General features: G+C 38.7%; 1 pseudogene; it reads right to left on the bottom strand.

Moving 5' to 3' along the window:
- Positions 1-6,974: 6,974 nt before the first annotated feature.
- Positions 6,975-13,192, bottom strand: LOC139748801 (dual specificity protein phosphatase MPK-4-like; annotated as a pseudogene).
- Positions 13,193-14,027: the final 835 nt, after the last annotated feature.

The following is a 14,027-nucleotide window of genomic DNA, read 5'->3' on the forward strand; positions in this document are numbered from 1 at the left end:
CCTTTAACTTTCAGATCAAAGGATATAGCATTGAATCTTATAATATACAAAGAATTGTAATAGAAATAACAGTGAAAGTTTGTATTTACGGGATACCTTCGTCGCATGCAGAATTTTCAAACAGCATAATATCCCTCGACTTTGAATTGAAATATTGTTAATGGCGCAGTGACACACCCTACGGAAAAAGCATAAATCATCACCATGTAGATATTTTGACTGTATTGTGATCGTTCACCGTATTCGTAGTCTATCCTGATGATGTTATACACAAAAGTGCCCTTTTTCAAATGATTATCAGCAAGCTGGAAAAAAAACATTTGAGGACAATATGTGGTGTAAGGTGGTTTGATCAAGTAAGTAATGAAAGGGTAAGAGATATATGTGGTAATAAAAAAAGAGTAAGTTTGAGAGAGTAAAAGAGGGTGTGTTGAAATTGCTTGGACATATGGAGAGAACGATTGAGGAAATATTGACAAAAATCATAATTGTGCTAGAGTTGGAGGGAACAAGGAGAAGTAGAAGACCAAATTGGAGGTGGATGTATGAAATGAAAAAGATTTTGAGCGATCGGGGCCTAAACATACGGAAGGGTGAGAGGCGTGTAAGGAACAGAGTGAATTGGAACGATGTGGTACACTGAGGTCAACGTGCTGTCAATCGACTTAACCAGGGCATGTGAAACGTATGGAGTAAATCCTAAAAAGGTATGTGGGGCCGGGATGTGGAAAGGGATATGTAATTTCAGTGCATTACACATGACGTCTAGAGACTTAGTGTGAAAAAATGGGGCCTATCTTGTCTCTTTTACTGGTATTACATCGTAGAAACAATAGGTAGCGATGCAGTGTTCTGTAGGACAGGATAACGACAGAAATGGAAGGCAAGCAAGTATGAATATCTACAAATGAATATTGTTTATATCTTTCCATGTGTATGGGTATGTATAAGTGTGTATTCGTGTATTTGTTGATATATATATATATATATATATATATATATATATATATATATATATATATATATATATATATATATATATATATATATATATATATATATATATATTTTTTTTTTTTTTTATACTTTGTCGCTGTCTCCCGCATTTGCGAGGTAGCGCAAGGAAACAGACGAAAGAAATGGCCCAACCCACCCCCATACACATGTATATACATACGTCCACACACGCAAATATACATACCTACACAGCTCTCCATGGTTTACCCCAGACGCTTCACATGCCTTGAATCAATCCACTGACAGCAGGTCAACCCCGGTATACCACATCGCTCCAATTCACTCTATTCCTTGCCCTCCTTTCACCCTCCTGCATGCTCAGGCCCCGATCACACAAAATCTTTTTCACTCCATCTTTCCACCTCCAATTTGGTCTCCCTCTTCTCCTCGTTCCCTCCACCTCCGACACATATATTCTCTTGGTCAATCTTTCCTCACTCATTCTCTCCATGTGCCCGAACCATTTCAAAACACCCTCTTCTGCTCTCTCAACCACGCTCTTTTTATTTCCACACATCTCTCTTACCCTTACGTTACTTACTCGATCAAACCACCTCACACCACACACTGTCCTCAAACATCTCATTTCCAGCACATCCATCCTCCTGCGCACAACTCTGTCCATAGCCCACGCCTCGCAACCATACAACATTGTTGGCACCACTATTCCTTCAAACATACCCATTTTTGCTTTCCGAGATAATGTTCTCGACTTCCACACATTCTTCAAGGCTCCCAGAATTTTCGCCCCCTCTCCCACCCTATGATCCACTTCCGCTTCCATGGTTCCATCCGCTGCCAGATCCACTCCCAGATATCTAAAACACTTCACTTCCACCAGTTTTTCTCCATTCAAACTCACCTCCCAATTGACTTGAACCTCAACCCTACTGTACCTAATAACCTTGCTCTTATTCACATTTACTCTTAACTTTCTTCTTTCACACACTTTACCAAACTCAGTCACCAGCTTCTGCAGTTTCTCACATGAATCAGCCACCAGCGCTGTATCATCAGCGAACAACAACTGACTCACTTCCCAAGCTCTCTCATTCCCAACAGACTTCATACTTGCCCCTCTTTCCAAAACTCTTGCATTCACCTCCCTAACAACCCCATCTATAAACAAATTAAACAACCATGGAGACATCAAACACCCCTGCCGCAAACCTACATTCACTGAGAACCAATCACTTCCCTCTTTTCCTACACGTACACATGCGTTACATCCTCGATAAAAACTTTTCACTGCTTCTAACAACTTGCCTCCCACACCATATATTCTTAATACCTTCCACAGAGCATCTCTATCAACTCTATCATATGCCTTCTCCACATCCATGAATGCTACATACAAATCCAATTGCTTTTCTAAGTATTTCTCACATACATTCTTCAAAGCAAACACCTGATCCACACATCCTCTACAACTTCTGAAACCGCACTGCTCTTCCCCAATCTGATGCTCTGTACATGCCTTTACCCTCTCAATCAATATCCTCCCATATAATTTACCAGGAATACTCAACAAACTTATACCTCTGTAATTTGAGCACTCCCTCTTATCCCCTTTGCCTTTGTACAATGGCACTATGCACGCATTCCGCCAATCCTCAGGCACCTCACCATGAGTCATATATACATTAAATAACCTTACCAACCAGTCAACAATACAGTCACCCCCTTTTTTAATAAATTCCACTGCAATACCATCCAAACCTGCTGCCTTGCCGGCTTTCATCTTCCGCAAAGCTTTTACTACCTCTTCTCTGTTTACCAACTCATTTTCCCTAACCCTCGCACTTTGCACACCACCTCGACCAAAACACCCTATATCTGCCACTCTATCATCAAACACATTCAACAAACCTTCAAAATACTCACTCCATCTCCTTCTCACATCACCACTACTTGTTATCACCTCCCCATTTGCGCCCTTCACTGAAGTTCCCATTTGCTCCCTTGTCTTACGCACTTTATTTACCTCCTTCCAGAACATCTTTTTATTCTCCCTAAAATTTAATGACACTCTCTCACCCCAACTCTCATTTGCACTTTTTTTCACCTCATGTACCTTTCTCTTGACCTCCTGTCTCTTTCTTTTATACATCTCCAATTCAATTTCATTTTTTCCCTGCAAAAATCGTCCAAATGCCTCTCTCTTCTCTTTCACTAATACTCTTACTTCTTCATCCCACCACTCACTACACTTTCTAATCAACCCACCTCCCACTCTTCTCATGCCAAAAGCATCTTTTGCGCAATCCATCACTGATTCCCTAAATAAATCCCATTCCTCCCCCACTCCACTAACTTCCATTGTTCTCACCTTTTTCCATTCTGTACTTAGTCTCTCCTGGTACTTCCTCACACAAGTCTCCTTCCCAAGCTCACTTACTCTCACCACCCTCTTCACCCCAACATTCACTCTTCTTTTCTGAAAACCCCTACAAATCTTCACCTTAGCCTCCACAAGATTATATATATATATATATATATATATATATATATATATATATATATATATATATATATATATATATATATATATATATATATATATATATATATATATATATGTATATATATATATATATATATATATATATATATATATACATATATATATATATATATATATATATATATATATATATATATATATATATATATATATATAGTGATATATATATATTTTTATTTTTTTTTATTATACTTTGTCGCTGTCTCCCGCGTTTGCGAGGTAGCGCAAGGAAACAGACGAAAGAAATGGCTCCCCCCCCCATACACATGTATATACATACGTCCACACACGCAAATATACATACCTACACAGCTTTCCATGGTTTACCCCAGACGCTTCACATGCCTTGATTCAATCCACTGACAGCACGTCAACCCCGGTATACCACATCGCTCCAATTCGCTCTATTCCTTGCCCTCCTTTCACCTCCTGCATGTTCAGGCCCCGATCCCAAAAAATCTTTTTCACTCCATCTTTCCACATCCAATTTGGTCTCCCTCTTCTCCTCGTTCCCTCCACCTCCGACACATATATCCTCTTGGTCAATCTTTCCTCACTCATTCTCTCCATGTGCCCAAACCACTTCAAAACACCCTCTTCTGCTCTCTCAACCACGCTCTTTTTATTTCCACACATCTCTCTTACCCTTACGTTACTTACTCGATCAAACCACCTCACACCACACATTGTCCTCAAACATCTCGTTTCCAGCACATCCATCCTCCTGCGCACAACTCTATCCATAGCCCACGCCTCGCAACCATACAACATTGTTGGAACCACTATTCCTTCAAACATACCCATTTTTGCTTTCCGAGATAATGTTCTCGACTTCCACACATTCTTCAAGGCCCCCAGAATTTTCGCCCCCTCCCCCACCCTATGATCCACTTCCGCTTCCATGGTTCCATCCGCTGCCAGATCCACTCCCAGATATCTAAAACACTTCATTTCCTCCAGTTTTTCTCCATTCAAACTCACCTTCCAATTGACTTGACCCTCAACCCTACTGTACCTAATAACCTTGCTCTTATTCACATTTACTCTTAACTTTCTTCTTCCACACACTTTACCAAACTCAGTCACCAGCTTCTGCAGTTTCTCACATGAATCAGCCACCAGCGCTGTATCATCAGCGAACAACACCTGACTCACTTCCCAAGCTCTCTCATCCCCAACAGACTTCATACTTGCCCCTCTTTCCAAAACTCTTGCATTTAACTCACTAACAACCCCATCCATAAACAAATTAAACAACCATGGAGACATCACACACCCCTGCCGCAAACCTACATTCACTGAGAACCAATCAATTTTCTCTCTTCCTACACGTACACATGCCTTACATCCTCGATAAAAACTTTTCACTGCTTCTAACAACTTTCCTCCCACACCATATATTCTTAATACCTTCCACAGAGCATCTCTATCAACTCTATCATATGCCTTCTCCAGATCCATAAATGCTACATACAAATCCATTTGCTTTTCTAAGTATTTCTCACATACATTCTTCAAAGCAAACACCTGATCCACACATCCTCTACCACTTCTGAAACCACACTGCTCTTCCCCAATCTGATGCTCTGTACATGCCTTCACCCTCTCAATCAATACCCTCCCATATAATTTACCATATATACCATATATATATATATATATATATATATATATATATATATATATATATATATATATATATATATATATATATATATATATATATATATATATATATATATATATATATATATATATATATATATATATATATATATATATATATATATATATATATATATATATATATATATATATATATATATATATATATATATATATATATATATATATATATATATATATATATATATATATATATATATATATATATATATATATATATATATATATATATATATATATATATATATATATATATATATGGATTTGTATGTAGCATTTATGGATCTGGAAAAGGCATATGATAGAGTTGATAGAGATGCTCTGTGGAAGGTATTAAGAATATATGGTGTGGGAGGAAAGTTGTTAGAAGCAGTGAAAAGTTTTTATCGAAGAAGTAAGGCATGTGTACGTGTAGGAAGAGAGGAGAGTGATTGGTTCTCGGTGAATGTAGGTTTGCGGCAGGGGTGTGTGATGTCTCCATGGTTGTTTAATTTGTTTATGGATGGGGTTGTTAGGGAGGTAAATGCAAGAGTTTTGGAAAGAGGGGTAAGTATGAAGTCTGTTGGGGATGAGAAAGCTTGGGAAGTGAGTCAGTTGTTGTTCGGTGATGATACAGCGCTGGTGGCTGATTCATGTGAAACTGCAGAAGCTGGTGAATGAGTTTGGTAAAGTGTGTGGAAGAAGAAAGTTAAGAGTAAATGTGAATAAGAGCAAGGTTATTAGGTACAGTAGGGTTGAGGGTCAAGTCAATTGGGAGGTGAGTTTGAATGGAGAAAAACTGGTGGAAGTGAAGTGTTTTAGATATCTGGGAGTGGATCTGGCAGCGGATGGAACCATGGAAGCGGAAGTGGATCATAGGGTGTGGGAGGGGGCGAAAATTCTGGGGGCCTTGAAGAATGTGTGGAAGTCGAGAACATTATCTCGGAAAGCAAAAATGGGTATGTTTGAAGGAATAGTGGTTCCAACAATGTTGTATGGTTGCGAGGCGTGGGCTATGGATAGAGTTGTGCGCAGGAGGATGGATGTGCTGGAATTGAGATGTTTGAGGACAATGTGTGGTGTGAGGTGGTTTGATCGAGTGAGTAACGTTAGGGTAAGAGAGATGTGTGGAAATAAAAAGAGCGTGGTTGAGAGAGCAGAAGAGGGTGTTTTGAAGTGGTTTGGGCACATGGAGAGAATGAGTGAGGAAAGATTAACCAAGAGGATATATATGTCGGAGGTGGTGGGAACGAGGAGAAGAGGGAGACCAAATTGGAGGTGGAAAGATGGAGTGAAAAAGATTTTGTGTGATCGGGGCCTGAACATGCAGGAGGGTGAAAGGAGGGCAAGGAATAGAGTGAATTGGATCGATGTGGTATACCGGGGTTGACGTGCTGTCAGTGGATTGAATCAAGGCATGTGAAGCGTCTAGGGTAAACCATGGAAAGCTGTGTAGGTATGTATATTTGCGTGTGTGGACGTATGTATATACATGTGTATGTTGGGGGGTTGGGCCATTTCTTTCGTCTGTTTCCTTGCGCTACCTCGCAAACGCGGGAGACAGCGACAAAGTATAATAAATAGATAAAATAAAATAAATAAATATATATATATATATATATATATATATATATATATATATATATATATATATATATATATATATTTTTTTTTTTTTATTTTTTATTCTTACTATTCGCCATTTCCCGCAATAGCGAGGTAGCGTTAAGAACAGAGGACTGGGCCTTTGAGAGAATATCCTCACCTGGCCCCCTTCTCTGTTCCTTCTTTTGGAGAATTAAAAAAAAACCCAGAGGGGAGGATTTCCAGCCCCCCGCTCCCTTCCCTTTTAGTCACCTTCTACGACACGCAGGGAATACGTGGGAAGTATTCTTTCTCCCCTATCCCCAGGGATAATAATTACAGATAAAAGGTAAAAAAAGAAGGAAAAAAAAAGGATATTATGAAAGACCACAACTTTATGAAGACTAGCCTAAAAAGTATCAAAGACATTTATCTACTTTTGAGGGAATGAAGTAAAATTCCGGAGTTATCTTTGCTTCACAGGGACAACGGCAACCTGCACACCAATTGTATGTCCCAACTTTGGCCTGACACTTTGGGCAGAAGAGTTTTCCTTGTAAGATTTCTGTTGTATCTTTCATCCAACAAATTGGCAGAGTGAATATACCTTTTGTACAAATGGGAAGATTATGCATAGACCCTGACCACTTGCAATCACTCCAAACTGGATTCTCGCCTTGACAGTGAGGTAAAATGGAATCTTTCCTTATAAGTGGAGACCTGCAGATTCTGCAACTGTATGCTACTGGAACAGAACTTGATGAAGTCCGAGGATCAGGCTGCACAAGAGTCTGATATCTTTCCTCAAACAGTTCTCTGTTATCTTCAATTAATGATGTAGCAGCAGTCTGGAGTTTATAAAGCAGATACTGCACATTATTTTCAACCAGGTTCCATCCCATCATCTGGTAGAGCAATAGCTGGGCTAAAAATCCAGAGTTCGGACCGACACACCGTCTTTTTGACTTGATCCTTTGTAAGGCTTCATCAACTGATATTTTGTACTTCATCAAAAAACATGTCACAAGGGTGGCACTTCTTGACACTCCAAAGTAGCTTGAATATAGAGAAAAGCCATCCCAGGGAGTGAAGTAATGCTGACAGGCAGGGGTTTGGACTCCGCAGTAAGAATGTGTGAAATATAGTTCTTCTTCAGAACTTTAGGTTTTTTTTTTTTTCTTTTTATTTTCCGCTGTCTCCCGCGTTTGCGAGGTAGCGCAAGGAAACAGACGAAAGAAATGGCCCAACCCACCACCATACACATGTATATTCATACGTCCACACACGCAAATATACATATCTACACATCTTTCCATGGTTTACCCCAGGCGCTTCACATGCCCTGATTCAACCCACTGACAGCACGTCAACCCCGGTATACCACATCGTTCCAATTCACTCTATTCCTTGCCCTCCTTTCACCCTCCTGCATGTTCAGGCCCCGATCACACAAAATCTTTTTCACTCCATCTTTCCACCTCCAATTTGTTCTCCCACTTCTCCTCGTTCCCTCCACCTCCGACACATATATCCTCTTGGTCAATCTTTCCTCACTCATCCTCTCCATGTGCCCAAACCATTTCAAAACACCCTCTTCTGCTCTCTCAACCACGCTCTTTTTATTTCCACACATCTCTCTTACCCTTACGTTACTTACTCGATCAAACCACCTCACACCACATATTGTCCTCAAACATCTCATTTCCAGCACATCCATCCTCCTGCGCACAACTCTATCCATAGCCCACGCCTCGCAACCATACAACATTGTTGGAGCCACTATTCCTTCAAACATGCCCATTTTTGCTTTCCGAGATAATGCTCTCGACTTCCAAACATTCTTCAAGGCTCACAGAATTTTCGCCCCCTCCCCCACCCTATGATCCACTTCCGCTTCCATGGTTCCATCCGCTGCCAGATCCACTCCCAGATATCTAAAACACTTTACTTCCTCCAGTTTTTCTCCATTCAAACTTACCTCCCAATTGACTTGACCCTCAACCCTACCGTACCTAATAACCTTGCTCTTATTCACATTTACTCTTAGCTTTCTTCGTTCACACACTTTACCAAACTCAGTCACCAGCTTCTGTAGTTTCTCACATGAATCAGCCACCAGCGCTGTATCATCAGCGAACAACAACTGACTCACTTCCCAAGCTGTCTCACCCACAACAGACCTCATACTCGCCCCTCTTTCCAAAACTCTTGCATTCACCTCCATAACAACCCCATCCATAAACAAATTAAACAGCCATGGAGACATCACACACCCCTGCCGAAACCTACATTCACTGAGAACCAATCATTTTCCTCTCTTCCTACACGTACACATGCCTTACATCCTCGATAAAAACTTTTCACTTCTTCTAACAACTTGCCTCCCACACTATATATTCTTAATACCTTCCACAGAGCATCTCTATCAACTCTATCATATGCCTTCTCCAGATCCATAAATGCTACATAAAAATCCATTTGCTTTTCTAAGTATTTCTCACATACATTCTTCAAAGCAAACACCTGATCCACACATCCTCTACCACTTCTGAAACCACACTGCTCTTCCCCAATCTGATGCTCTGTACATGCCTTCACCCTCTCAATCAATACCCTCCCATATAATTTACCAGGAATACTCAACAAACTTATACCTCTGTAATTTGAGCACTCACTCTTATCCCCTTTGCTTTTGTACAATGGCACTATGCACGCATTCCGCCAATCCTCAGGCACCTCACCATGAGTCATACATACATTGAATAACCTTACCAATGTATATATATATATATATATATATGTGTATAGGTGGCGATGGGAATAAATAAAGGCAGACAGTGTGAATTATGTACATGTGTACATATGTATATGTCTATGTGTGTGTATATATGTATACATAGAGATGTATAGGTATGTATATTTGCTTGTGTGGACGTGTATGTATATACATGTGTATGTGGGTGGGTTGGGCCATTCTTTTGTCTGTTTCCTTGCGCTACCTCGTTAACACGGGAGACAACGACAAAGCAAAATAAAATACATAATAAATGAATAAATAAATAAATATATATATATATATATATATATATATATATATATATATATATATATATATATATATATATATATATATATATATATATATATATATATATATATATATATATATATATATATATATATATATATATATATATATATATATATATATATTTCATTCATACTATTCGCCATCTCCCATGTTAACGAGGTAACGTTACGAACAGGGGACTGGACCTGTGAGGGAATATCCTCACCTGGCCTCCTTCTCTGTTCCTTCTTTTGGAAAATCAAAATAAGAAAATCGAGAGGTGAGGAGTTCCAACCCCCGCTCCCTTCCCTTTTAGTCGCCTTCTACGACGCGCAGGGAATACGTGAGAAGTGTTCTTTCTCCCCTATCCTCAGGAAACCCTACCATCCTTGTATTTTAACTTTCTAAAAGGGGAAACAGAAGAAGGAGTCACGCGAGGAGTGCTCATCCTCCTCGAAGGGTCAGACTGGTGCGTCTGAATGTGTGTGGATGTAACCAAGATGAGAAAAAGGAGAGATAGGTATTATGTTTGAGGAAAGGAACCTGGATATTTTGGCTCTGAGTGAAACGAAGATCAAAGGTAAAGGGGAAGAGTGGTTTGGGAATGTCTTGGGAGTAAAGTCAGGGGTTAGTGAGAGGACAAGAGCAATGGAAAGAGTAGCACTAAATCCTGAAACAGAAGTGGTAGGAGTATGTGATAGAGTGTATGAAAAAAACTCTAGATTGAAATGGGTAAAACTGAATGTGGATGGAGAGAGATGGATGATTATTTGTGCATATGCACATGGGCATGAGAAGAAAGATCATGAGAGGCAAGTGTTTTGGGAGCAGTTGAGTGAGTGTGTTAGTGGTATTGATGCACAAAACTGGGTTATAGTGATGGGTCATTTGAATGCAAAGGTGAGTAATGAGGCAGTTGAGGGAATAATTGGTGTACATGGGGTGTTCAGTGTTGTAAATGGAAATGGTGAAGAGCTTTTAGATTTATGTGCTGAAAAAGGACTGGCGATTGGAAATACTTGGTTTAAAAAGAGAGATATACATAAGAAAACGTACGTAAGTAGGAGAGATTGCCAAAGAGCGTTAATGAATTACGTGTTAATTGATACGCGCACGAAAGTGAGCCTTTTGGATGTTAATGTGCTGAGAGGTTCAACTGGAGTGATGTCTGATCATTATCTTGTGGATATATATATATATATATATATATATATATATATATATATATATATATATATATATATATATATATATATATATATATATATATATATATATATATATATATATATATATATATATATATATATATATATATATATATATATATATATATATATATATATATATATATATATATATATATATATATATATATATATATATATATATATATATATATATATATATATATATATATATATATATACATATATATATATATATTATATATATATATATATATATATATATATATATATATATATATATATATATATATCTATATTGTTGGCAAGGATCACAATTTTGCGTGCGATCAAGATATCCCTATGAGTCCGCGGGGAAAATGAAACACGATAAGTTCCCAAGTGCACTTTAGTGTAATAATCACATCATCAGGGGTGACACAACTGAGAAAAAATAAGTCAGTTGATATACGTCGAAGAGACGCAGCTAGGACGCCATTTGGTAAACATTTGATATTCCAAAACAATTCATACACTTGCTTGTACGCCTATCGCCTTCCTGTATGTTCAGGCTCCCATAACTCAAAATCTTTTTCAGGCAACCCTTCCATCTCAAATTTGGTATCCCATTTCTTCTTGTTTCCTCTATCTGTGTCACATATATCATCCTTGTCAAACTTTCCTCTCTCATTGCCTCTATTTGTCTGAGACCCTCACATATTCTTCAAAGCAAACACCTGATCACATCCTCTACCACTTCTGAATCCCCTGCGCCTCCCGAGCTAATGCACTGTAACTTCCATTACCCTCTCAATCGATACCCTCCCATACAATTTTCCAGGAATACTAAAAAACAGAAATTATGCCTAAGCAGTTTGTACACTTAGGTTTATCCCTTTTGCTCTTGTATAATGACACTATACAAACACTCCGCCAACATTAGGCACTTCCCCATGACCCATACATACAATGAATATCCGACCAGCCAATCAACAAAACAACTGCAATACCATTCAAGCCCTTCTCCTTCCCGAATTAAATCTTCCGCAAAGCTTTCACAATTTCTTCTCTTTTTACTAAACCATTCTCCCTGACCCGGTCACTTCGCCCACAGCCTCAACCAAAACACCCTATATCTGCCACTCTATCATAAAACACATTCATCAAACCTTCAAAGTACTCACTCTATCTCCTTAATTCATTACTACCTGTTATCATTTCCCCTTTGCTCCCTTCGCCGATGTTCCCATTTGTTTTCTGTTTTACGAACGTTATTTGCTTCCTTCTGAAGCATCTTTCTATTCTTTCTTGAGTTTATTGATAACATCTCACCCCAAATCTCATTTGCCCCTTTTACAACCCTTTCAATTTCCTGTTGACCTCCTGCAGCTTTCTTTTATAAATCTCCCAGTCATTTGCACTCCTTCCTTGTGAGTATCGACCAAACGCCTTCCTTTTCTCTTTCACGAACAACTTTACTTCTTCATTCCGTCACTCACTATCCTTTCTAATCTGCCCACCTTCTACCTTTCACATACTACATTTATCTTTAGCAATTACCTTCACTGATTTCATAAAACTATCCAATTCCTCACCGACTCCCCCTACGTCATTTGCGTTTACCTTTTCCCATTTTGCATTCAATCTCTCCTGGTAATTAGTCACACCAGTGTCCTTCCGAACCTCACTTATTCTCACCACTCTCTTCTACACAACGTTTTCTCATCGTTTTTGAAATCCTCTACAAGTCTTCACCTTCTCTTTCACAAGAGAGTGGTTAGATTTCCCTCCAGCTGCCCCTCACTTTACATTAACTTTCAAAAGTATCTCTTTTACACCAATATCGATTCACAAGTAACCTAATGCTGCCCTATGACCATCTTTCCTACTCATATAAACATACTTTTGAGGATTAGTTGGGATTGCAGTTCAATTTATTCATGATAGGTTTGACAATGTTGTTGAATGATTGTTAAGGATATTCAGTGTACGAAAGGATCATGGTGAAGTGACTGAAGAATGGAGGACTGCTTTATGGTCTCCGTAAAATCATCTTTCATTTCTTTCTCTAGTCTCGTTCCTTATTGTCTCTGCTCTTATTTCATTCCTTGTGTTTATGATGAATTCATATCAATTTACCGTCATATTCATAACTTGCCTTCTAATCTTCACAGGCCCTGGCAAAAGTCTTCAAATATTACGATTCCTTAGAAAAAGTATTTCCCGTGGTTCTGGAAGGCAAACTGGTATTCCTTGGAAACCGCATCACTATGGAGTATCTTATCACCAACAGATTCACAAGGCGAGGTGTCTCAAGTCTCAGGCTGATGAAGGTCAGTTATGCTTACTTTATCGAAAGAATTTCATGTAAGAATTACCTGTTCTTTTTGGATTCTTTTGGGAGGAAAAAAAAGACGAAACAAAGGGATTTATGTTAAAAAATCTATAAAAAGAATGACATTTATTATTAGGGGGAATAATTTGGTAAAGAGAGAAGAGGTAGTAAAACCTTTGCGGAAGATTAAAGCCGGCAAGGCAGCGGGTTTGGATACTATTGCAGTGGAATTTATTAGAAACTGGGATGACTGTGTTGTTGACTGGTTGGTAAGGATATTCATTGTATGTATGACTCATAGTGAGGTTTCCGAGGATTGGCGGAATGCATACATAGTGCCATTATGCAAAGGCAAAGGGGTTAAAGGTGAGTCCTCAAATTACAGGGGTATGAGATTGTTGAGCATTCCTGGGAAATTATATGGAAGGGTATCGATTGAGAACATTAGGTTGGGGAAGACCAGCGTGGTTTCAGAAGTGGTAGAGTATGTGCGCATCAGGTGTTTGCTTTGAAGAATGTATGTGAGAAATACTTAGAAAAGCAAATGGATTTTTATGTAGCATTTATGGATCTGGAGAAGGCATATGATAGAGTTGATAGAGATGCTCTGTGGAAGGTATTAAGAATATATGGTGTTGGGGCAAG

This window comes from Panulirus ornatus, chromosome 5, assembly GCF_036320965.1.
Source record: "Panulirus ornatus isolate Po-2019 chromosome 5, ASM3632096v1, whole genome shotgun sequence".
Lineage (NCBI taxonomy): Eukaryota > Metazoa > Arthropoda > Malacostraca > Decapoda > Palinuridae > Panulirus > Panulirus ornatus.